At 40.6% G+C, this 27726-nt stretch overlaps 1 long non-coding RNA gene across 3 annotated transcripts in view; it reads left to right on the top strand.

Annotated features, from left to right (window-relative positions):
- The window catches only part of LOC118563703, a 99740-nt gene that overhangs the window by 6550 nt on the left and 65464 nt on the right, over positions 1-27726 (top strand). Inside the window, exon 2 of one of the 3 annotated variants that reach the window (XR_004931367.1) lies at positions 24831-24940. The exons of the other annotated variants lie outside the window; for them this stretch is intronic. This is a non-coding gene — a long non-coding RNA (uncharacterized LOC118563703). The remainder of the gene's footprint in view (positions 1-24830; positions 24941-27726) is intronic. 3 annotated transcript variants of the gene reach the window in all.

Genomic DNA, 27726 nt, shown 5'->3' with positions numbered 1-27726 from the left:
TTTGTCTAGCAGCTTGTCCTCATATATGCTTATATGTTTTGCAGTTGGCATTAATTGACCAGCTGACCATGATTGTAATATATTTGTAATTTATTTGGATCATATTGGGATCAAAATGCACCGTTCGTGATTGCATCTGAAGTGGGCCTGCATGGCTGGGCTGGGCTGCAATAGTAGAATAGTAGAATAAACCTGGACTTTATTTAGGCTGATTCAGATTTCCTGCATAGCTGCATGAACCGGGTGTGCGTAAAAGTTCCCTCAGGTTGCAGCTGCTGTAAGTCACGATTTGCGTAAACACAACTGAACTGAATGAAACCTGCTGGTTGAGCACGTCTCCCAAAGTTCATGTTATTAATTCCGCTCCGGCGCTTGATTGGAGGTGTGCATGTTTTTGAGCTGCTGTGATTCAGCATAATTGCAGGGGAGAAAAATGTTTTTTTTTTTCCCCTCTTTATTCGAACAGATGGCTCTTTAGAGAATACTCAAAGTAGGCCGAAATTAAAGACTTTAAATAGGTGGAGAATGGAAATAGCATTTTTTGTCGCTTTGATGCCGTTTTGTTCTGATCGTTTGCGCACGCTTCTGTAGGAATAAGTGGTTTGCGTCCTTGTTGCGCATACGCAGACTTGGGGGACTTGTTATCCGTGGCGGGCCGGGGCTCTCTGCAGCAGCAGCAGCAGCAGCAAGTGGCCCTGCCTCACGGAGATGCTTGACTGCAGGCGACGCTGTCTCTTGTTGTACAAGCTGCTCGCATTACTTGGCTGGCAGAGCACATGTACAGTAAATAAAATCGGGTTGGTGGGCTCTCCAGGGAGGATCCTCTTGATCCCAAAGAAAATTTGCCAGAAGCCAATGCAAATGCCGCGCCGCCTACATTTTTTTTTAAATTAATATTATTGATATTTGTCAGTCTAAAATAAGGGAAAACGTTTTTGCTTTTTTGTTCTGCTCTGCTGTTTTCGTCATAAAGTTCTGCTTTGCTTCGTGACAATGGAAAAAAAAAAAAACGCGTGGAGACTACATGTGGCACATGTGTGGTTTGTATGCAGAATATTTAGCGGGCTCCTTTAGCGGCTGGCCCGCTGACCGCCTCGGCAGAGCGAAGGTATGACCCGTGGAGAGTGGGAAAGGTCAGCTCCACAACAGTGCGTCGATGTCGGTTCCTGTTCGGCTCCCGCTGCGCTGATATTGATCCGCAGAGAAAGGAAGCTCCTTTTTTTTGTTGTTGTTGTTCTTGTTTCCTCATACTTTTCACGGCGATGTCTACGCAGTTGTTTTTTACTGTAAGGACGCAATACTGTAAATAAGGAAGGGACAAGCGCCTCGCCGGAGCAGCCGCTGTGGTTTGAGGCTCAGTTCAAAGTTAGATCACGTAAAGTCATTCCAGAGATCTGGTCGGGGGTTACACGGTGAAGGCAATAATCGACCAATAACTTACAATAATGAATTAAATAGAAGCTACAGCGTCTTTTGATAGGTTACATGACGGATTAAACACCATTAAACTAATTAAACAAAATCCAAAACAAAGTTTTCGTTTCTTCATGTTTTATTCCTTGGTTTATATGGGTGGGAAATGTTCACCTAATTGAATCTAGCAAAATTAAACTAACATCATTTTAAACCTCCCTCCCCCTCCCCCTCAAAAAACAGTAAATAAGTAAATAATATATAAATAAATAAATAAAAAAACGCGCGCCCTGATTGTTTGGGATTTTTATGTTCCATGTCAAAATATGACAGATGCGTTCAGTGAAACCAGCAGGAAAGGACGATGAAACGCGATTTAATCACTGCCACATGTGTCACTGCGTGCGCACCTATCATACGTCAGAGGCGATGAGTGTTACGCCTGCCTAATGCGGGTGACGGAGAGGAAGCGGAGACGTTGGGTTGTCATAGACCCTAATATTATAGGGACACACTTCTGATCATCCTGACAGGGGCAGCGCCTTTCTTTCCTTCTTGATTTGGACGATGCCTTTTTCTAAATTTGGGCGCCCTTCTGATTCTGCGTGGGTTCATTTCTGACGCGAACGTGTTGTGTGCGCGCCTGTGTGTCTGTTGAGAGAGGCACTTGTGGGTTCGCGCAGAAGCGACCTGTCTGTCGCGTCACTCGTTTTGGGTGCGTGTTTCCAAAGAAACGTCAAATAACTGGGATCTTACATTTTGTCCCCATGCAACGGTTTGAACGTGCGGTCCGAAACAAAATGCAATGGGAGATAAAACCCTAAGCAGCCGAGAGCAGGCCAAACCTGCCCGAGAAGGCGTTTGTTTCATTGTAAATTCGTTAGTTTTTATGCGCCGAGGTCAACCAGAGGGTTTTTAAAGCCCCAACATTTCTAAGCAGTCGTGACGTGTGTCGCGTTCATCCACAGAGCCTGCAGTCATACACATATTAGATTTGCCTTTTTTATTTTATTTTTTTACACGATTGGACAGTTTGGGTAGACATGAGCCAATTCATTTTGCGCATACGGAACATTAATGTGCGTACCGCAACGGTGGTACAGGTGGCTGGGTGACCATTGTGGCATGAAAGCCTAAAATAAACTTTTCATGTCGTGTGCATAACAGAAAAAGGATATAGGCCACTGTGGAATTGCAAGAGGGCTGTTAGAATAAACAACGAGCGGCCTTATTTAATATAAAAAGGAATATGGAATTACGCTGACAATTTTTTTTTTACCTAAGAACCGGTGCTTAGAAAACGGATTTTAACGAAAACATAAATACATTTGGAAAGGAGACAAACAATGCGCCCAAAGTTGTACCTATTTCTGTTAGGACCTGCTTAAGCTCACAACTCATCCGATGGACTCAAATCAACTATATATGTACAAATACGTTTTATTTTATTTTATTTTATTTATTTTTTTGCCTGCTTGCTGGAGGTGGCCATAATAAAATCGGGTCTCCTCAGCCAAATTCATTTTCACAAAGCGAAACTTCCCAAATCCCTCCCCTCGCCGGCAAGAAACAACAGAGGCATTGCAGGGGAAAATCGTAGGTGCGTGTTTTCAGAGAAAACTTTTAAAACAAACGCCATATCCTTTAATTGAATCTGAGTGAGCCCAAATGAAATGAATACGTGTGGAGTGGAGAGTAATCTTTAGAGTTTCCCCCCCCCCCCCACTTTAACATAACCAGAAGCAAGCGAAGAACACAATGCAATAACAAAAAAATTATAAACATAAAGTTCAATAATTTTTTTTCTGGTGCCAAGATGCAATAAATAAATAATAAATAAATAAAAGCTTCTTATCAGAGTATTTCAATATGATAAATAAATATTGTATTAATGTTATATTACAGCTGAAGCTCAGAGAGTTGTTTGTGCAGTCTTAAGATTTATTAACAGATGCGGATCCACAAATACACAAACAAGACTAAACACCCCAACAAAGTTCAAAAAGACAATAAAAACATAATGACACCTGTAAGCATAATTCAACTGTTTTTATGTAAGCTAGAGAACGGTATAATAAAAAGGAGTCGTTTGCATGCAGAGTGCCCTCAGTATGGACGAGTCATGGTAGGACTGAGGAGTGCAGTGTATTACTACCCTGCACAACAGCAGCCAGGCGTTGCATAAAGTTCAGATACTCGGTTTCTTAATCAGGCGTCCCCTCTGCAAAGTTGTGCAGGTCGCTTAGTTGTAGCATGTAGATTCTGGAGTATGGGTCCTTCCCGTCTTCCTCTTTTTTTTTTTGCTGTTGCTTTTATAAAGTAATCAGTGTGCAGTTAAAGGTAAATAAGAAAATATATTAAAAGTTTCTTTCTTTCCTTTCCTTCTTTCCTTCCCTTCTTTCCTTCTGCCTCCATCTGTCTGTCTCTGTCTCTATCTGCGTGACGCTGCTCATGTTGTGTTTGCACTGAAGTCCATGTACAGTCTGCCTTCCTGTGCAGCGCAGCTCCCATGGCCTTTCATCTGAGGTTCAGCGGCCGCCTTTTTCTTTCTCACACAGATGAATGTGTTTGAGTGAAAGAGCCGGAATGGCTGTCACTTCTCCTGGCACGGCGCAGAAACAAACAAACCCCCACCCCTCTATCCCCACCACCACCACCACCACCACCCCCCTCCTCACTCCTTTAAGGAAGCTGGGGCAGGCGCCTCCCATCGGACACAAACACCACAGAGTCAGAAGCACAAATAGCCTCAAAAGCTAAACGCTCTCCCTTTCATGCAGAACGCTCGGCTCGACTGGTCCTCTCATGCGCACACAGAGAAACACAAAGTGGAGAGGTGCAGAGTAAATGACATCCTCAAGTTCGACTGAGGTGTGCTCATTGTTGTGGATTCCCCCCACCAAAAAGAAGGGGGGTAGGGGGGGTGGAGTGTTAGAATTTTGCTAATCCCTCAAAAAAAAAACCCCAAAAAAAACAGCATCCGTCTCTGCTGGTGCTTTTGCAGCAAGGTTCTCAATATGGCTCCAATACAGCACCTTGCCAGTTCTGTTTATTCACCTCAGTAGGTAATGTGCCGTTAGGAGGAGACGTTTCCAGGTACCTCCTTTTCCTGCTCCAGCCAAGGCGCTTCAAAACAGGAGCAGGTGCACCATCAAAGGGCAATTATCTGCCAGCAGAACACAAAGAAACCAAGAGACACACGGCGGATAATATTACTGATTTTCTCCCCACGCGTTCCCAGTTTATGCGCCTCTTTACGCACAGAGACAGAGAGGAACTCGTGACAAGATACGAGTCGGCGGAGATAACGTTTTTTTTTTTGAAAGCGCGCCACCTTCATCTCCTTAGACGTACTAAAGGCTCCCTCTTCTATTCAAAGCAAACGATGTCAAGGAAAATTTCCCATTTCCCCCCCACCTGTAAACACGCCGTTTCACCTTGACTCCTTTGATGTTGGCGCAGGCCAGGCCTGTGGCCCCTCGGAGGGAACTCTGCAGAGAGGTGACCGGGTGGGGTGTGTCTGCTGGTTTGTGAGAATGCCGCGTAACAGAAGGAAAACCCGTGACATCTTACAGGTCTGATTTATTTATTTATCAAGGTAAATGCAAGTAAAGACTGCGGCAAGCTTTTAATTAAAGGGATAAATTAGAAGGTTGTGAGAGAGGTTCTGTTTAAAGGGTATACATGGTCAATATCCTACTTGGAGTAGAGAACTTATGTGGTGTTTTAAGTTAGTATACATCTAGAATTAGTTGGTCCCAGAGGCTGAAGCTAACACGTAGGTTATGATGGGTCAAGACCGAAGATGACGTCTACCCTCTTAAAATAAGCTCCGTTCTCAAAACCATCTGAGCAGTTTTTGCAAACCCTTTTTTATATATAAACTTTAAAACTTTGTTACATTTGCATTAGACAGTAACTGGCAGAGAGACCTATATTCTCAAGGGAGATCGTTCAGTGAACACCTGCCTCACAAATTTAAAAACAGCTTATTTTTAGAAGCATTTCACCTACCGCTACTTTATGACTTTTCAATTTAAACATGTAATAGGTTAAAATGTAAAAAAGAAGAAGAAAAAAAAGCCAATTAAAGCATTTAGAGTTTAAAGAAAATCTCAGGTTTCGCACAAATCTCTTCCACCGATTCGTCGGCATAAGGCCAATTAGTGTGGCTCATGAAGGATGCTGTTTAAATTTAGAGCACTTATGGTGGCACTTTCCAGGCAATAGTTACACATTACTTACCTATGTTTATATAATTATAAGGTAGCACCTTGCATGCTGCCAAACGTCCTTTATGTTTAATGCTTGATAAAAAAAAAAGAACCTCAACAAAAGACACTCTGGTCAGCTATATGCTGGACATCTTACCAACTAGCATCTGGGCACAGTCTCTTACTAGCTATGTTTACATGGTTACAAAAGTTTAATTGAAATGTATTTGGTTTAAAAAAAATCTGATTGTACCATTTAACGTTTATATGGGCACACAATCAATTAATCCAATGATGTGCGTGTATATTTAGAATAGAACCATTCTGACATGCGCGGAAATTAAATTTCTCCAAAAAGAAATTTAAATATACTGCAACAAAAAAAGGCAGAAGAAGAAATACTTCTGTCTTTGCTGAGCAACAAAAAAAAAAAGAAGAAAACAAAGCAGTAGTGTGTGAGTCTGACTTTTCTTCCCTAACCAGAAAATGGAAAGAAGATTGGAGGGATCCTATTAGAGATTTAGATTGGTATTTACAGGAAGACCCAATCTCTGGTGAATAGTGGTACGACGGCTTTAAAATAATATTTCAAGTTGTAAGTTCAAGTTCTTTTACATACCATATTTTTCCTAATAACGGGTATATGAAATGCATATGTTAAAAAGTACAACATTAACAACTTATTACTGAGTTTGAGATTGGCATCTTGTCAACTCTAAACTTCGCTGCGCTACTTGCTGTGTTAATGTTCTGTAGCGTTTTGTAAAACTATCTATCCTTCAGTCATTCACAGGCGTAAGAAAGATATTTGATCAAGTTAAATAGACCACCCCCTCAATGGGGGTCAACTGTCTTTTTGTCTTGACATCGGTGATGCCATGTCTGTTTAAAAGTAAAACCATATGAAAACCAAATATAATAGAAACATTTAAGAGAACAATATATATAGAGTGATTTGGGTCACATTCTCTTGGTGTGCACATGGTGTGACGCTCTGCAAACTAACCTTCACCTGACTACTTTGTTGAGTTTCTGCCTTAATCGACGCATTAGCGAGAGAGCAGGGGCTAACTTCAACATTTATAGCTTTCCCGCCTCAGAAGACATTACGCCTCTAAACAAAATGGCAGATGCTTTTCCTCTTCTCCCATGCATATCACTAGTGTTATTTCAATTTGTTGACAGAGGTGGCTAACCTGACTCTCGCCAGATGGATTTTGTTCCACGGAGCTCCTCACATTAAAGCCGTTCTCCAGTGTTCTTTTAAAGAATTAATATTCGGTAGTTGGACAACACTGATGAAATAGCAGCATCAACGTTACCGCTTGCTTCCTTTGCGCCATTGTTGTCTGAATCCAAACAGTCGCTTCTCTGACAGGTCACATCAACGAAAATCCTGCTCTGCGATCCTGATTGGCTCGTCCATTTTATGTGGTATTGAAATCCCTCCCAATGGCATCGATTCCAGCTGGATGTGTGGAGCCGTGTGGCGCTCGGCGGAACTACATCCATCTGGCGAGAGTCAGCTTAAGAGGTGGCAGATGTCTGCAAAAATCCTGGAACTTATACTGTGCTCCCTTAATGCTTTAACGTGTTGTAGGGTAATATCTGCATTAACCACATGACATTTTTCAAATGGGAGGTGATAAAACTCTGCTACAGTTTTGTAGCAGAGTTTTGTAGCAGATTAGTTGGTCCAACTAATCTGGATTTGTACCAAATGATGCCAAGAACATTATACACTGCAGGTAAGATATTAAATGCTAAGAATGTTTTGACAGAACCCCACTTCAAAACTCCTGAATAGTCCCTTTAACCCAAAGTTGGTATTTGTCCAACCTTGCTCAATTGTCAAGACTTTTCCAAGGAGGACTGAATAATTCCTCAATGCCAAACAACAAATCACATGAACCAATTCAAGTGTCTGAGACAAGAACACCCTTTTTTGTTGTTTTGGAAAACAACGCACTGAAAAGGAAGAAGAAAGACGTAGAACATATGAGAAAAGAGAGCTCGATGTGACTCCAGATGGAGTCATTTTTGCTTCATGTAAAAGTCTGATCAGATAAGATTCTGCGCTTTGTATTCTTATTAGAAAAGACAGCACCGATAGCGCTCAAAATTCCCCAAATTACACACTCAGCAAACGATCTGTTTTCTCTCTCAGTGACAGCGAACTCAAAGGGCGCGGGTAAAAAAAAAAATCTCATCCCGACACGAAAATCTAATCTTTGAGTCAAAGCAGATCAACTCTTCCGGTTGATCTCGCCGTCTGAACATCCATTGTGACAGATTAAAACAACGACAAAAAGTTTCAGAGGGACTGTCGTTTGTAGGTAAAAAAAAAACTAAAACTAAAAAAATTCATGCTTGCTTGCGAGCCGAGGTGTTCCTGCGCCCCTCTGCTGTCACTCACGTTCAGCTCGAGAGTGTTAAGACAACAAAAGTCCCCGCTGATATTTAAATAGATTTATATGACATGACACAGGAAGGAGTTGAATATGCCCCCTACTAGCTCCAGCGCACACTCACACAAACAGACACGCGCTAGCCTCCCAACCTTCCAGCCCCACGCATGTGTTTTCGCGTCTTTTCTGATTTCGCTCATTGATTTTTTATCCCTCCTCTCCCCCTCCCTCCCTCCAATCATACGAAAACAACTTCTGACACCAGATTAATCCCAATGAAGAGAGAGTTTCCGGCCAAATTTCCTTCGCTTTGAGATGATTTAATTCCTCGTGTGCCGTGACGTGACTGTGTTGAATGTTTAACGTCTTAAAAACACATCAGTGGTAAAAGGCTGTCTGACTTCCGCAGGTTTTGCCTAATGAGACAGAAATGAAAAGGACAGGGATCAAACCGGCTGCGGGCCCCATGACGCAGACAATATTCAGTAAGTCATTATCGCTCTGATCTTAAGCGCGTTGTCGCTGGCTGTTCCTCTCCCGAGGGTTCCATTCGCCAGAGGAGACAAACAAATAACAGGTTGGTGAAGGCTTTGTCACATGCAAATCGGCGCGCTTGCTCCGAGCGTTTCTGGCCTAAGGAACACTGTTTTGGCCACAAAAACAACTGTAGCCCACCGATTGAATATACAAACTTCTTCTTGGATACCCTCCCATATGATGTCTGGAGAGCCGTACGGCGGTTCCTTTCTGGTTTGTCAGCGTTAGCCTTTCTTGACGGGGCGCCGCTCAGATTGCACCCCATACGCACTGCCAGATCTCTCAGAAGAGGCCGGGCTTGCTTACCTCCAGTTCCTGAGTTTAGTAAGCTGGAAGGAGCTAATTTGATTGACTTTCACCTCCTTCCACCCGGCCTCCCCACCCCTCGCCTGTATCTCGCAGTCCCCTGACAGTGCGAGACTTTTCTGCTCAGTGAGTGTATTGACAGGCAGTCAGTTAGCACTTGACATGTCAATGTCCAGTCTGCTCGAGTCTTGTTAGGTTCCGGGTGTTTCTGTGTATTTCTCGTTGATGGAGCCGATGCGCTTGACAGCGAAAAAAGATCATTCCGGGCTTTATTCTCTGTGTTGCACAAGTATGTGGTTATAGTTCTCAAGTTGGTGTTGATTGGCTTTCATTTAGTTGGCCGTTGATGAAATTCAATTCAGAATCTGTAAAGACTTAATAACTGATGTTTACATATGGCATAAATCCAAGTAGCAGCTGGTAAAGTAGCCCACGATAGCCAGTCGAGGCATTCCTCAAAAGACTTGAAGCCGTAATCTGAGCAAAAGACGTTTCTACAAAGGATGCGTTTGGATAAAAAATAAGAGCCACACTTTTCAGATATCGATTTGCACAGACTTTGAAAGCAGAATCCTTTTTCTTCCGCTGTACAAAGTTTGACTGACATGAAATACTTAATGAATCTGTGCTACATTTGCTGAAGATAACCATCCCTACTTCATGACGCTGTGAACAGCATCTTTCTCTACCTAGATGGTGTGATAGCTACCCCTCCCAAAGCATTTTGCTCATAGGACAACCAATCAGTTTTTGTCACATCTTTACACAGTACCTTCATTCCTTGTGTTTGCTGTGAGACTTGTTTTTTTTTTTTTTCTTTCAACTGCGGTTTCCTCCTTGTCCGTCTTTCGTAGACTTCAGGTTTGGGGAGTTAATGACTAGAAGATGTAAATATTGTCCCACCTGAGCTGTGAATCTCTGCAGCTCCTCCAGAGTCACCATGGATTTATGAGCTGCTTCTATGATTAATGCTGTCTGTTCCCATCCTGTCAGGTTAGGTGACCTTTTCCATTTTTTAAACGATAGATCGAAGAGTGCTGCGTGAGATGTTTGAAGTTTGGCAAACTGTTTTATAACCAACAACCCTTGAAACTTGTCCGCAACTTTCTCCCTGACCTGTGTGCTTTGTTCTTTGTTCTTTACGATGCAGTTTGCTCACTGGCGTTCTCCAACAAACCTCTGAGGCCATCAGGGAGCAGCTGTATTTATACTGGTGTTTACTTGCACTTGAGTGGATTCTGTTTACTAATTGCCTTTGAAGGCTGCCGGTTGTGCTGGGGATTTATTTAGGGCTGTCGAAACAAAGGTGGCTGAATAAAAATGCTCACCACGCATTTCAAGGTTTTGATTAATAAAAAGACTGAATGAAAGACTCTGAACATAGCAGATTGAAACATAAAGCATTAATCAATTTAAACCTTATGAATATTTTCTTAAGGTACTATACAATCAGTGCAAATATAATGTAGGAAAACAGATTAGCATATATTAATTGTATTTATTGTTTCTTCAGTTGCTTTGTTGAATTGTTCCTCCTCCATTCAAGGCTGCCGGCAGCTGTCTGACTTCATGTTAAGAGGAAAGCAGCGTGTTTCACTGAGCAAAAATGCTGTAAATAAAGGACACAAAACTGATACGTTGTACCTAGTTATTACACAATTTTCACATTTACTCATTCTGAAATTGATGCCAGCAATTCATGTAAAAAAAAAAGCTAGACCATTAAAAAAAGACACAGTACACCAGTACTGGTAAGGCCCCGATGGTTTCCTGCTTTAAGACGGACTCTTAACTAAAACAAACAAGTTTAAGGGTATCGTGATATCCATGACAAAAACCTATTTCAAGACTGATGGAATCCAAACACCAAGGGAAAATCAAGTGTTAATTGGTTGTGATAAGTGGGACTTTCAGACTACATTCAGTTTGGACTCATTTCCATGAACTCCCTGTTAATGCGTCACTCTAAAAACCATCACCACAGTTTCTCAACAGCTCTGTTAAAAAGAACAAAAATCATTTAAATAAAGTTCAGAAACACAGATCACTCCTCTAGACCAAAGCTATGTCAAGATGGAATTTTAGCAGGTGCTGTTTTTATAAATCAAAACATGAAGGTACTTTTTTGTGGGTGTGATCAATGCCTCCTTCAGGAAAAATAATAAGAAGAAATCCTCCTCCAGGAAAGGTGTGGATGTCTACCTTGGTTATTTTTGCAAAGCAGCTCCAACAAGATCCAACGCATGTTAAGGAAGTACATTTAAAACCCAACAGGACCCTCAGACAGAGGCTGGTCCATCCTAAGGACAAAACCCCCCAGCCTAAGATGAGTGAAGTGGTGTATGCAGTTCATTGCAGTGAGGAATGTTCTGATCTTTATTTTGGAGAAACCAAACAACCTTTCCACAGACGCAAGGCCCAACACAGGAGAGCTACTTCCTCTGGACAAGATTCAGCCGTCCACCTGCACCCCAAGGACAAATGATACTCTTTTGAGGACCGAAATGTTCATACTTTGGACAGCCATTTACGTAAAGCGAGAAAAAACAACTTTAAACAGAGGAGGAGGGCTCATGTTTGATTCCTGCCAGCTTTCACCCCAATTCACACCTCCACACATGTGACCACAACTTTCCTCCTGTGAGCTGCAGGCAAACAATGGCCTTAACGACTCTCCATTGTTGGGGCGAACAGTTCTAGGTGAATCTACATGTGAATCTAAGTTCCAATGAGGAGTCTCCTGTAGATCTGTAAAGCTTGGAGCTCTACACTACTCCAGACATTTTGAATTAAGAAAGCTTCCTGGATGGGAAGCGAAACGTCTTCAGCTTCAGAATGGAATTCCATTTTATTCTTTAACCTTTTTGGATTGGTCATGACCTGATATGACTGAGAATCTTTGCTGCCTTAACATGTTAAGGCAGCAAAAACTCCATTGCTCAAAGATCTGGCCTTGGGTAAAACTTAGACCCACCATAAAGAATGAACGTCCACAAGCATCTTTCTCATGCCTGTTTCAGGTTTATCAGTCCTTGTGTTTATTTAGCCCAGAATGTACATTGAAAATGTGACTATTCTAGCTTATAATGGGGGTTTGGACCCCTTAATCAACTTTTTAACCTCACCAAAACCTTGCAGAAATACATCTTTGGTTCCTTAATTAAATGAAAAACAAATGTTATATAGTAGGAAACTATACAATTTCATAAGCTCAATCCATCTATTATTGAACCATTATGTAGATTTTATGGCTCTAGACAGTGTTTTTACTGTAGAAGTGAGGACGAAATGGCTCTTTGAGGTCAGCTTGCTCACACCTGGATCAGAAGAAAGGTAGCGTTGAGTTTTTTTTTTTAGTTTTTTTTTATGAACTGTTATGCAGGAGGTCAGTCTGAAAAAAACAAGAGCAGTGACTGAAAGAAAATTCGGCAAACTGATGTCTTGAAAAGGTATTCACACGTCTTAAACTTTTTCACATTTTGTCATGGCAAACTTTCCAGTGTGATTTATAGGAATTTTATGTTAACGGGCCACACAAAGTAGTTCATCATTGAAGAAGTGGAAGGACAGGGATACATGGTTTTCAACATTTTCCATAAATAAAAAGGAAAAAATTCTGGATTTGTGTTTGGGTTGGATGGGAAGCATCTGTTAAAATCAATCTTCAAGTCCTTCCTCAGATTCTCGGTTGGCTTTAGATCTGGGCTTTGATTGGGCCATTCTAACACATGCTGTGGATCGCTTCATTTTAGCTCTGGCTTTATGATTGCTGTCGCCGTGCAGGAAGGAGAACCTCTGCTCCAGTCTGGAGTCTTTTCCAGCCTCTAACAGGTTTTCCCACAGGATCTTTCCAGTAACGCTGACAAGCTTCCATGTTGCTGCTGAAGGAAAGCATCCCCACGGCACAATGCTGCCACCACCATGTTTCACAGTGGGGTTTTTCATTGTATCTAGGCCAAACCATTCAAGTCTGACCAACATAGTCTTTTTCACGTTTGCCGTGTCCCATTTATGGCTTGTGCCAAACGTCTGCCTTTCTTTCAACCATGGATTTTTTTCTTGCCAATTTTCTCTAAGGGCTATATGTCCTCATGAAGGATTTAGTTACTCTGCAGTTCCTCCAAGGGTATTCTTGGCCCCTTGGCTGTTGTTTTTTGATTAGCCTGTCAGTTTAGAAGGGCAACCAAGCCCTGATAGGTCTGCAGTTGATTTACTAAAAAGTGCCCTGTGAGATGTTTAAGGCCTCAGATATTTCTTCAAAATGTAACCTAGCTTTAAACTTTTTATTTGAACAATTTAAATTAGGGGCACCAAAGTAAAGGAGATTAAATAATTCAGCAGAGTGTTATTAGTAAAGAAAAAATAAAAATTAAAACAGTAAACCAAACTGCATATGTCTATGTCTATTACAGAAAATATCAATACTAACATGAAATAATATATATTTAAAAAATGTAAAGATATGTATATGATTTCCAGTACACCCATCGTACTGCACATTTCTGTATTAATCAAGAACATTAACACATTTTATTTTCAAACTTCAGACATGCCATCAGACACAGCATTGTTTTTAAGAAGATACTGTAGCTTACAAGATACACATTAAGAATACCACTGATCTCCAAATTTGAACGTGAACATAAGTAAAAAAAATATAAATAGAGCTGTTCAAACTAATCCTATACATTTACCAGTTATTTATCTGGGCTTTAAGTACGTAACTTGCTTTGCACGTTACTGTAGGAAAAAAACCCCTCAAATATTTCATTTGTGATTCAAATGACTATTTTGAAGGTTTTAAGTGCCAAATAATCACTTATTTCTACAAAAAGCCAGTAACTAGAGGCGTTTTGCAGACGGGTGGAGTGCACGCTATCTGTGTACCAGTGCTTAAGTGACAAAAAGTGTCAAGCTATCACTTGTTTGTCATTGCGCTTTCATTTATCTTAGTGACACATTTATGCATATTTTTTTCCAAAAGATCCACGTTTGTCATGCGAGGCATGAATATAAACATGACTCCAAAAAAAATATTGTCACACACGGCTCTTTTCAACACAGCGATGCAGACTGACAGTACCTCCTGTCTGCTGTTTCCCTGCTGCAAACCTGTGAAGGAGGTGTTGATGGGTGTACTGCGCCCGGCTTCAGGAGAGCGGGCTAAGTTTGCTTCCCACTGAAAGACTCTAGAGTCGGAGAAACCATGGCTCTGCCCGCCCCTGTGGACCCCCACATCCCATCGACAGGGCAGTAGGGCCATGCAGGAGCTTGAGTCCTCCCAACACTTGAGGGGGGAAAAAAAAGGACCTTCCGTTGACAGCCGCTTACAGCATAGCAGGAGGATGGGGAATGACATAAAAAGAGTGGTATTCATGACATGATATTTTCATAGCTGAATGGGGTTGTCTTTTGTTGTTGTTGTTGCTTTTTTTTTTTTTTTAAAGGAAAAACAATTTTGAGTTTAAACACATTCGGATTGAGCAAGAAATTCCCCCATGCATTAAATATTTGGAAAGTGTCATCGCTGGCTGTTGATAAAAGACAATCCTTTGCTGCATCAGGGAGCCATGCAGATGACACACTGAGAAGAATTCGTATTTTTGTTAGATGCACAGAACGCTTCCCCGAGCATAACAGCCCAATCTTCCCCTCCCTTCGCCGAGGCTTCGCTCGTGTCTCCCTCCTCGTTTCACTCCGGTTTAATGCAGAGGCTGCGGACCGGGTGGCGTGAGGGTGAGCGTGGAATAACACGAGCTTTAACTCAGACACCTTTGGGACTTAGGTCTTAATCAGGCCCAGGTCAAAGGAAGATTTATGATTATTACGGCATGTTAGCACATGCCTCAGAATGGAACGGACAGATATATGAGCTCATTGATGGCAGGATTAGCTCGCCCACATGCTGATCAGTAACTACCATACAAGACCAGCCTTGGTAATTGTTGTAAGAATAGGTTTTCTTGGAGGATAGTTTTTTTGAATGGGTCATTTCATTTTCAAGAGCTGTGAACGCCTCCGGAAACTCTCACGTTTTGTTGCTTTGCAATCGCAAACCTCCACGTATTTTATCGGGGTTTTATCTAACAGATCGACACAAAGCGGTGCGTCATTTGGAAATGAAAGGATACAAATATATGGCATTCCATAATCTGAAAAGTTCTTAAAATTTTAAAAAGATAATTTTTTCTGGCTCCTTTACGTCAAATTCAGTAAGGAGCCAGGTAGGGGATCGAAAGTGCTCCAGCTGAATGACAAAAAAACGTCCTACAGAAGGCCATGTGCGGTGGAAAAGCCGACCCCATAACAAACCATCTCCACGGTGAAACGTAGTGGTAGCAGCACCATGCTGACGGGATGCTGTTCTTCTGCAGGGGCAGGCAAAGATGGATGGCGTTAAAAAAGCAAAAATCCTAGTTTGAAAACCTTTTAGCTGAGTAAAAGGCTCAACAAAATGGACAGGGCAGCTGTGGCTAGTCAAAGTGGAGACTAACTCTAATTGAAAATCTGTAGCAAAACTTTGGTCCACAGATGCTCTCCAACAAATCTGACAGAATATGAGGTGTTATGCAGCGAGGAAAAAGGCAAAACCTCCATCACTAGATGTGAAAAGCAGGTAGAGGCATACCCCAATAATTACAAGTGTTAACTGCATCAAAAGCTGGTTCATCAAAATTCAGTCTCAAAGGGGCCGAAAACAAATACATTTCATACTTTTCGCATTTTTATTTGAGAAAAAACGGGGCAAAAATTCAAAACCAGGCATTTAATTTCCATACACTTCTCAATGATACAATATTTTGTTTCAGTTTATCCTAAATAACTCTCATAAAAGACATTCAGGTTTGTGACAAGTTGGGACAAAGTATGAATACTTTAGCGAGGCGCTGTAAACGCTCCATCCAACGGAAGCGAGACCCACTCCGAACAATAAACCTTGTGTATAAAAAAAACGCGAGCGTGTCCGAATGTCCTTCGAGGTCAGACGTCATGGGCATGCAAATGCGTTTTCCTCGATTCAACGTTGACTTTGCAGAAAGATTTTTGTAGATCCAAAAAAAAAAAAAAAAAAAGCATTCTGCAGGCTGATAACCTTTGAAAGTGGGGACTCTTCAACGTTTCACGTGTCTTTCAACATGTGTGTGAAAACATTTCATGCTCTCTGACAGTGTATGACCCTGCATTGTAAGAGGAAAATGCACTGTAAGCTGCTAGGCATGTCAAGCCGCAGTATGGGGTCCCTACTTGCGCTATAATCCCAGTCGTGGCCTTTTAACCCTCTGCGGCTCGCCATTCTCTCCGCTGCTCCAGCCCCTCTTTGCACCTGACAGAGGAACACGGAAAAACAAATGGAGACCTTGAAAACCATAAGGCACTGCTTGTACGCCCTCTAAGTTGTGCCTCTTTCCCTCACCTGGGTTTGTTTGTAGCTTTCACAATGTTTAGCTTAAAAATGCAATGCCTTTGGAGGAAAGGCGCTCTCCTAAATTCACTTGCAGCCTGGGGATGCTATTGATTTGCTTCTTTGCCGAAGCTGTCTCATCTCTGATACACAAGCTGCAGGTTTTTTTTTTTTTTTTTTTTTTTAAGTCAGGTAATGTTTTCTCACCTGTCAGAAAGTTGCTGAAAGAGGAAATCGTGCTTGACACTAACAGACATCTTAAGATACAGGCTTGTTTTTAACAACCTTCTGTCTACTTTGAAAGAGATATAGGTATGATATCTCCAGAAACCTCCATAAGGACTGCAGGACTGTGTTAAAGTATTTTCAGATGTGCTTTATTGTCTCATATGTGTTTCTTTTTTTATTTTTATAAATGCACTTATGTGTGATAACCTTAGAAAGTCAGAAACATGTTTTGGTAAACTTTTTGATTTGAGTCATCCATCAGTTTATTGCCCTCCTATTACATTTAAAGCTACTATGTAAACTTGATTTCACTTTTCTCCGTTACCTCCCACTTCCCCCCCCTTACTTTCACTAATAAAGCCACGTTCCCTGCTGATGGAAAATTGTCGGTTTACCTCGCACCGCGGGGGGCTGGGCAATCAGTCCTTAGAAAAGCAGTGCCAGGTTAACCTGCTGTGATAGTGGACTCTCGGGAGAGTGCCTCACCTCTGCTTGACATGCAGAGGCTCTGTTCACCAATAAGAGGCATGCCCACTGCACAATAGAGCCGTTCCCAACCCCTTCAGTTTAACGTTATAAACATCAATCTTCTGGTCCGAGCTGTGCATGCATAAAATTGTTTATTTTTCCTATCTTGTCTGATTGAATTTCTGGTTTTGATTGCGATGGAAATCGCCATCTTTCCATTCTTTTCTTTTCTTTCCTTTTCTTTTTTTTTTTGTTTGTCAAAGCTTTTTCTACCCCTTCCTAATTTTATGTGAATGCTTGATTGTTTTGATTGCCTTGCTTCCACCTAGCTTAGCTGGCAGTTGCGTCGTGTGTTGAAACACAAAGGAGGGCCTTTGTGAGGCGATCTCGCCCGTCTCCTTTGCCCGTTCTCCAGGAGGACCTGTTAATGGGACACTTGCAGTATGGGGGTTCACAAGTCGAGGATGGAGATGTGCAAAAGCAAGTTTCTTCACCTTTCTGCTGAACTGCAGGATCAAGCCAAATTGCAGGACCAAACAACACATTGTAATTCAGAAGGACTTTAAGTGGCTCTTAACAAGCGCGAGTTAAAGCATTTCTTATGCAGATGCTCTCAGAAGATCTTGCTAAACTGCAAGTGGACAGGAACTGAGTCTGTTGGGTGCAGAGGCTGGTCGTTCACCGCTATATTTGCATCACAATACGGAGGTATGCCAGGGCCCGCGATGCAAATGTGTGTGATTTAGAGAGTTTAGAGATTGGTTCAGATTGCCCTGTAAACCACTGTCCCCCAGACACTGCACTCGCAGAATGGGACCCTATCAAACAAAAATATGTTGTGTTGGGTCTTTCAAGCAGTTGGCATGGTGTCAGCGACCGAGTAGTAGTTTGCAAGCTAATCACGTTTTCATTCAAAACCTCTCGTATTGATTTGACCACATTTGATTTAATGAAGTGAATTATTTCGACCAAATTAAAACAAGTAACTCTTTAGATTACAAGAAAATTTGTCGACTTTGCCAACTCAGTAGACCCATCCATAACACAGCTTGTCTTAAATTTAGCTTTTGCTGGGCGGGAAAACCTCAGGTGATGTAGGTGTTAAATAATTGAACTGTTTGCGGTCACCCCAGGTTCTTTTATCTGATAACATGGTGTTTCTTTTGTAGACTTCTGTTGTAAGAAAAAAAATCTTCAAATCGCAACTATATTTTACCATATTTAATCTAAAAGGCAGAGAGATGTTTACAACTTCAGTACTGGACTCTCACAACAACCCAAAGCAACAGGTGCCAGAGCGCCCCGTTCATTCTCTCACACAGACATTAAGTAGGACCAATTGTGTAAATCCATTCAGGGGCGTGCCCAGTATGATATCAGTGCTCTGTTCATCACATTGGTAGAGAAGATCATGCTGTAATACAGACGTGTCCTTGCTGACACATCTTCACCTAAACAGTCATCCTTTCCAATCCAAACATGTCAGACTTTGTGCTTCCAGAGTCCGTTTATCTGTAATTTCCATGGCAACCAATTTTGCAATCCAGTCTCTGTAATCTCATAATCTCTAACACAGGGATGGACATTGAAAATTAATGGGTGCTGTTTAGTTACAGCAGCTTGTTTGTCTTTTTTCTTTTATTATATAGGGGTATCACAATATTATTAGCCCATAATAAGGGGCAATACAAGGTACTGGGATCTCAAGGAGAAATGAGCAATGTCTTTATAGTAAAACTGAGGATTGTGTTCATTAAGACAGTACATTTTACCTGAATGTGCCATTGTATCGGTAACAATAGTTACTCTGGTTTTTATTTTATTTTGGCCTTTCTGATAAGTTCATTCTCTGTTGCTTTAGAACTAACCGTAGATTAGATTAGCTTGTTTTTTCATTACTGATGTAATGTGTAACCATGTCTTGTCTTATCTTAATGTTTCACAAGTCACAAACTGTGTTTTAAAGAGTCTGTTTTCAGAAAAATCAAGGTCAGGTTTGTTTTATCCATATATGGGATATTTCAGGCTTGTCCAATTCTAAAGTGGTCTTAATGTTAAGACCTAATAAAACATTTATTTTTTTTATATAAATAGAACAAAGCTTTCACAAAACTCAACCAGTTTTTTTATAGATCTATGTTCAGCGCGGAAATATCCACTTCAGTTTTGATCCATTTTTGATTTTAGATTCCGAAAAAAGAAATGATCAAATGCAGTCCAGGCTCACACATGTCATGTCTGTCCCATTTTTCTTCTTCTACTTATGTAACCAAAATGATCCAGATAAACGATTTCAGTGACAGCGTGGGGCTGAGTTTGGGGTTGTCAAGGCCTTTGTGTGTTTGCGAGTCTCCGTCCACCAGCCCATAGAGCTTTGAAAACCCAGCTGACGATGCTTTGAAAAACATCAGATATGTATCAGACTTAGAACCACATATGAGAGTTGCCTAGGTTGGATTAACAAAAATACACAAATAAAAAGAACTCTCGCGCTGTTTGGACAGTCATGTAAAAAACAGACATGGATCCCTTAGTGGGTAAAATAATCAGATACAGGCCAGTCTTGCCTGCAGTGTAAATGTAACCTCTGGATTTTAGTTAAGAAGTTTCCTTTTTTTGCAAAGAGTTGACGCATGTTGACGATGCAGTTTCCCTTGACAGAAAGGCAGGTTGACAACAAGTGGCTCACAAAGCATCCATGCTATACAGTACAGTGTGCGGCTGCTGTTCTGATGGAGCCGGTGATAGGTTTCACTGGAAGTGCCTTTTTGCAAGCTGTTGTCTGTCACTTAATTAGCCTCCTGTTCTAGCATCATATGCTCTTCTTGTGTATTAATTTATGTTCACACACAGCTGTGAGGAAAGTATGCGGGTGTCATCTATGCAGCCGATCTGACTTGTTTGGGTATCACCAAGCATATGCATGACAATGAACCAAGACAAAAGAAAGTTGGCTACATCCTTCTTTGAACATCTTTTGGGCAAATGGGAAACATGGTAAAAATGCTGGTAATGATAGAATGCATAATAATGTGACAGATGTCCTTAATTTAAACTGATCAAAACAAAAACTGATCAACCTTGATTGGTAAAAAAAAAAAAAACATAGTCACGGACATGGAGGAGAAGCATTTCTGTTAAAAGATTATAAGCATCTAATGTCTTATCTAGCAGATAACTTCCTTGGCCAGCAGTTGAAGCCAATGAATGGTACAAGCGGAGGCAAACGCTTGTAATGGAGATAGTTTCCATTACATCAGGAAATTAGATTATTGATTAAGTTACAGACCAAGCAGTTGAGTTGTTTAATTTTTATTGTATTTTTGTTTAGACATTTAAATATACCTTATTGAGAGGCAGGGGGACTGGCCATCCATTCTGTGTAAAGGAAGTGTAGATATAAATGTCAATTTATGTTTCCTTAAATGTCTGGATGTTTGATTCCTTGCGTTAACAATACACTTGTTTGGTTGTAAGCACTTACCTCTTCCTGCTTTGGCTCCTCAGCAGGGTGTGGCAGCAAAAGGGAGGAAAGCTCTTGGAGTAAACCATTTGGAAGGCGGGTAGAGCTTTATGTAATTATGTTTAATTTGAAGTATTCTTTTTGATTGACTTTAAATTTGTTTATTTGAAATTATTTGTATTTATGTAAATATTTATTAGGTTTCATTTATTGTGTTGTGTGTTCCTTTTGTTGTAAGTATTGTTTATTTCTTATTTTCGGATCATCCCTTTTCATTGGGTCCTTCTAGCAAGACATTCAGGGTGCACTGCTATAAAAGGCAGACAGTGTTGTCGGTCAGGGTGGAATGGATGTCGGTGCAAGTTTGTAAATAAAGCCACCTCAAATGTAATTTATGGTCCTGCCTATTCAACTTTTAGCCACCACCAATCAAAAGCTGACATTGGTCCATAAAAGGAAAATCTCAAAACGTCATAGCTCTTTATTTTTTAAACCTTTTATATTAATCTCATCCACTTTGTCTGAGCCCAACACTTAACATATTCCATTCTCAGTGCATGTTTCACACAAGAAGAGCAGCACCGCCTCTCTCCTCTACTGCCTGTGTAGATGAATATAGGCTTTGATATAAAGCATCCTTCACTGCCAAAATGATGGCGGTTTAAGCATTCATAAAACAGCATTTAACTTGTGGCTAGCCTCCAATCATGATAGAAGCTAATCTGGATTTATACTAAATATAGGTGCCGAGCATAGTTTCACATACTGTGAATGCAGCAGACAAACTCAGTTACACATGAATTTCAAACTTGTTCTGGTTATCAACTAATTGCTATCCAACCCACCAAATGAGACATGCTTTTCATTTGCGAGGATATCGACAAGTTAATTAAAACCTATTTAAGTTGGTCGTTGAGTGTGATTTATAACAATCACCGACTATATTTCTCTGAACATTGCACTGTCTGACCTTTGTTAGAACATCTACCATATTGACCATTGACAGCCGTCCAAAATGTTTGCCACTTGTAAATATTGCTTCTCTTGGTAGAATAATTGACTTTAAAATAGTGTGGAAATGGCCCTTTAACCTTTCCCAGAGCAATGGGCAGCACACACAGCTACTGTTAGGGATATATCGATGTATTTGACATTGAGCCATTGAGACATTGGATTTGTGGCAGAAAACTGAAATAGTTTTCTGCCTATGCCCTATGTCGCTGCTTCTTTTTCTGAATCCTGTGAAACTATCAAAAGTGGACTTAATTTTCTCAATGGCTCCACTGAAGATCATGGCTGTAGAGTCAGAAACCAGGGAACCTCTACTCCAGGGCCGGTGTCCTGCAACTTGTATGCGTATCTGCTTCAACACACCTGAGTCAAATAATCCGGTCATTAGCAGGACTCTGGAGAACTTGACTGCATACTGAGGAGGTAATTCAGCCATTTGATTCCGGTGCACTGGACCAGGGACACACCTAAGAGTTCCTTGGCATTAGATCTTGAGTGCTGGAATCGAAGACTCCCATCCTAGACCATCTCTACGGGCGTTAGTGCCCTTAGAGATGGTCACTTACCATCATATACCATGTACACTTACTTTCAGCCCCCTGTACCCCCTCCCCACCCCACACCCCCACCCCCAAACCTCGCTGTAGACCTTTCAGGTGATTTCAGAGACATACTGAATTTAAAAAGTCTAAGCATGGACAACAAGATCTACAGCAACATTGGCAATGAGAAAACTCTTATAGATTTTGTTTCAAATTTGGAAACAAAATCTCTTCAAAGAAAGGCAACATAAGAAAGGCACAACTTGGAGAGGTCCCCAATCCATTGCACAGTGCACACAGAGACAAACAACTATCCAGACCCCCACACACATATCTTAGGAAATTTAGCCTTGCCAATTAACTTCACATGTATGTTTTCGTAATGTGGGAAAAAACCGGGACCCATGCATGCAGGGAACGAATATGCAAAAGACGAAAACAGATAGAGGGAATTAAAACCTGTAACTTTCCAGCTGACGAGGCAACAGGGCTAACCCATGCTCCACTGTGCAGCCCAGGAGGCATTTAGGGATGGAGCACTGTAAAAAAAAAAAATATAAATAACATCAACAATGAAACATTCTTACGCTTCTCCACTTCAGATAAATTAATGTTTACTCTTCTTGGCCCCTGGCTTTAATTTGGCAGCAAGGCTGACCTGACACAGTGTTGGGTTATTCATTGCATCCCTTTTAGTCGATTCATTTAATTATGCCATTCTACCCAGGGTGCCAGAGCTAGAGCAGCATCTGAATGTTGCTTCTTCAATCTGCATGTATAATCTGCTGGTATAAATGGAGCCAGTCACAAGGAGCTAAGGTGACCAGAAGATACATTCTGGTGCTTTATAAATACGTACATCAATGTTTTTTTTTTGTGGCTGTGTAGGAAAGCAGCCGAGTTTCATAGGGAACTCAATTCATCAATAAACAGAGGAAATGATGAGAGGCAGTGCAGGCTCTGCTAATTGGGAGGAAACAGCAGTTGAGATTAGTGTGGAGAGAGGATGAGTGTGTAACCATTAAAAGGCTCCCCCAGTTCTTTTCACATTTAGTAAGGAGAATTGCTTTCACACTCATCAACGACAAGATTTTTTTTCCCTTTCTTTGTTGCAGTCCTTTATGACATATGATAGATTATAGTCTTCCTACCCCTCTGAAGATTATATTGTATATCAGCATGGTCTTTCTGCTCAGCTCGGTTCATAGGTATCCCAACCAAATTACATCCAAGGAGGAAACATTCAAAGGGGTAATTAAAAGTCAAAATAATTTCAAATACTGTCGATACTGAACTAAGGTGTTTGCGACTAATTTGTTTTTTACCTATTTGACCTACATGTGGATGGCTATATATGGGAATAAGAGATCAAATGGGGTTATTGTGAAAGCACCTATAAAGCCCTTTTACTGAAGGATGCAAAAACAAAAAGATTCATCAGTCAAGTTTATGAAGTTGATTCGAATTTGTTAAAAACAACTAAACGGTATTTATTCTAGGTATAACACATTGGAAACATTTCCCTTTTACTCAGTGAAACCAAATGTATTTTGGAGTTGCAGCATCTAAGTCCACTTAAGTCACATTGATGTTTATTAGAGATGGTGTGTGCCGTAAAAATTTGTTTGACTCTTTTGTTACTTTTAAACATATCAAATCATCAAACCCATTTTGATATCGGATAAGGTTAACACGAGCAACTGCATGAAAGCTGTTTTCTAATGGCGATCTCATTTATCAAAGAGAAGATTGGAACTATCCAAACCAACTTGGCCCTGGGGAAAAAGTAATCACCCCCCAAATCTAATCAGTCATTGCACCGATACTGGTAGAACAAGTGCAATCAAGGGTTTATAAAGCGGTAATGAATGGCAATGGGTCAGATATCATGTCTTTCTTGGAAACAAATATTTCAAATATTGAACAAGAAAAGGTTGACCTTTCTAGCCTAAGATACATATTACTCTTGAGGTAGCTACATTCTATATACTTTCTCAATCCTTACAGGCTTACAGGGTCTTGATGCTGGGGTTGAGGAGTTCACGTTTTCTTTCATTTTTTTTTTTTAGTAGGTTTTAAAGCTGCTGTCACACTGTTCCCTCATAGGTGTAAAGGAGACTAAATACAGGTGATTTTGAAAAGCATTGGGTCCTGTCAGGCCTTTAAAGATGTATGTATTGTCTGATGTGCTCCAACACTGAATACTGTAGTGCATGAAATTTAATCATAATAATAATAATTAGCTCAAATTTTTTTTTACCACACTTTACATCTTTTAATCTCAGCAAGCTGCAATACACCAGGTTTTCTTTTATTTCGATGAAGGACATCATCCTTAAGGAAATACTTAAACGTAACGATGGACCGTTAAATTTACGATACTTGAATGTGCAAGTGGCAACAGCTTAAAGGCATATCATTTTAAAATAGTATGATAAAATATATAAAAAACATAAAATTAAAAATATGGCAGTCTGACTACATAGCGTGGACCAGGGCTTGTACTTCTTTTGAGAAATATTCCTTAATATTATGAAGCCCTTTAAAATGCTTGATATCTCACCATACAAAAATAATAAAGGTGAAATAAAGAAGAGTGGCTGTCAGGTATCAACTAGAATTATTAGCTCACTGAATACCCACTTGTTGAGAGCTTTTCCATATATTTTATTTAAAACAAAATAGAAAACTGAAAAGTGGGATGAGCAATTGTATACCATTCGCCAAAACCCAATGCAACCAGTTCTGATGCCATTCATCACTGAAAGCAACATATTTCACTTTCCAGTCCTGCAACATAGAAGCATTTCTGTATCTCATACGCTTTTCGTCTGATAGGGATCGTGTTCTGTGGTTGGGAAAATGGCGGCAGTGGTTGCCGGGACTGGCGGCTGTAACATGGAAGCTCAGGACAACGAAGAGGCAGAGGAGAGGGGGAAAAGATGGAGGTGAGGGAGTTTAGAGGGAAGCACAAGCTGTGAGTCTGAAAGCGGCCAGATGCAGTTCTCCGTCGGGCAACGGCTTAGGCATACACGAAACTCAAAACCCTAAAAAACAGCAAAAGACAGCGGGTGTATTAAAAGTGGATTGATAGTGTGGAATGTGCACTTTTGTGGATTAACAAAGACATGGAAGAAGCGTTGTAGTGCATTCGACTCTTAGACAATATCAGGAATGTGGAAGACGAAAGGGCAACCAAGTCTTTAAAACATAATATGTGGACAAAAACAACCTGAAAAAGAGCACACGCGAAGTTTATCACTCTCACCTGCTCAGTGTGTAAGGCTCATGATCAGATTTGCTGTCTTCGGCCTTATTCCTCTACAAACACAAAGATACAGTGCATCTTGAGCGTATTATGAATTATTAAAGACGAAAAAAATGGGTGGGGGAGATGGTTGTGAGAGGACAAAACCACTGCGGGTGGTAATTCAGAGCAAAAGAGGACTGGGAAGAGTTTGTGTTAACTGAGATTAGGCTCCGTGGCATAAATATAGCGCAGAAAATTCTACTGTCTCTGGCTTTCATGTCGGCTCTGAAAATGAGACGTGTTGAACCAAGACTTGCAGTGGTAACACAGTGATAAACAAACAAAACACCACATGAATACCCAATTAGTGCCTTGAGTGCAGTAGCATGTTTGGGTGGGGTGTGAATAACCAGAACCACAGCTTGGAAACTGCACGGGATCATCATGGTTCATCATGCACAATGGCCGCTACGCTGCTGAGATTCAATTCCATCATAGGCACTTTCGGTGGAATTTTTTGCACATGCTCTTTTCATGTATGTTATTCTACCAAAACAAATAAGATATGTGCTTTGCCTAATTTGAGATGTGAGATGAAAGGGTGCTCTCTTTCATTCTATCTCATGAGGATATATTTGATTTGGTGGTTTCAGGCAGTGTGTATCTTTCTCTCTTTTTTTTTTTTGTTCGATGAATGTCTTTGTTGTGCTGAATTGGTCCCAGAGCTTCTTTTCCAGCCTGCAGTTCCCCAAAGATAACTGTGTTCTTATTTTTGCAAGCAAATTTCAAGCCAATATTTTCAAATTCAACCCCCCCCCCCCCCATTACAAGCACAAACTTTAATATGTTATTTAAAATCATATATGGTACCTCAAGATCAAATAGTGCATAATTGTGACATTAAAGGAAAGAGGTCCACGCTTTTTGCAAACAAAACTGAAAAATCTTGCTTAAATTTCTGCGAAGCCCCCTGTAGTCTGATACTCGTAAATAAATTCCAGTGGATTCAATTGCCTACAATGATCTAGCTGTCACAGCAATATCCCAGGTTTTGAACATCTTGGGGTACTCTGGGGGAGCAGGTAAGAAAAACTGTCAAGGGATCAACTATTAGCCAGGCACTCCACAAATCCATTCTAATGGAAGAATGGAAAGAAAAGATAATTGAAGCAGACACAGTGTTCTGTTTAGCAATTACCTCAAGTCGTCTATACAACACAGCAAACATGTTAAATAAGATGCCGTGGTTAAATGAGACCAGATTGGTACTTTTTGCCTACTTGCAACATTCTATGAGTGGCGGAAAACTAACACTGCACATCACGCTGACCGTCCTCTAGCCACCATGAAACATTGTGGCGGTAGCATCATGCTGTGGGGATACTTTTTTGACAGGTAGAGAGAAGCCCATCAGAGTTAATGAGAATCAGGATGAAACTAAATGCGGGGCAATTGCGAAAGAAACTTGTTCGACTCAAGACTACTATGTAGTGTCACAAAAAATATGCAGAGAGAACAACGGTAGAATTACTTAAATCTAAGCACATTTATGTGTTAGAATGCTCCAGTTGTTATCTAGACTTAACTTTTATGTGAATCAATGGCCACACTTGAATTACTGTTCACAGAGGGCTCCCTGCATCCGCTCTGAGTGAGCTTATGCTGGTAAACATATAACAAAAGAGACGCCACTGTAGGTAGTGCAGCGAACGATTCTACAACGCATTGCCTTGAGCTGAGTACAAGTTAATGACGTGCTATGAAGGTTGTCTACTTGTAAATAATTTGTAAACGATGAATCATTTCCCATTTCAACCTTTCACGCTTGATTTGCCAGAATAAAGGGTTTTTCCATCAAATTTAGGATACCAAAATGCTGGCGCATGCTTTTATTTTCAGTGAAAGATTATTGCAAAAAAATAAATAAATAAATAAAAAAAAAAGAAATCAGACTGCAGCTTTTATTTGTGCTACACCAGTCTTTAAATCATGGCTCCCTGTTGCTAAAAGAATGGGATTTCAACTCTTTAAACTCTACAAGGTGCTGAACGCTCTTGGACTTAAATACCTTGCAGAGTTGTTGGTTGGGCATGTGCAGAAATTGTTAGCTATTATAAATCAGGACTGAAAACATTATTGTTTACTGCAGCTTACTCATAAATGTTAAAGATAGCTTTATCAGCTTATTTTTATCATGTCTAAGGCAGTTATTTAGTACACATTTTAGTATTTCTGTTTATAAAAAGCTTAAATTTGACTGTTGTTTTTAGAAAATAGTTCTTGTCTTTAATGTAGTTTGTCCACCACTGTTTTTTATATCATTTGATAAAGCATTTTAAATGACCATTTTTATGAATAGTATACAAATAAGCTTGCCTTGCCCTCACAGTTATGTGTTCCTTTTGTTGATGCCTCGTTTATAATCCCTGCAAATGAAGTTTGTGGTTATTTCATGACAAAATCTGAAAAAGCTTAAAGGGGACA

Source organism: Fundulus heteroclitus, chromosome 7, assembly GCF_011125445.2.
Source record: "Fundulus heteroclitus isolate FHET01 chromosome 7, MU-UCD_Fhet_4.1, whole genome shotgun sequence".
Lineage (NCBI taxonomy): Eukaryota > Metazoa > Chordata > Actinopteri > Cyprinodontiformes > Fundulidae > Fundulus > Fundulus heteroclitus.
This window is presented reverse-complemented; position numbering and strand designations above follow the sequence as displayed.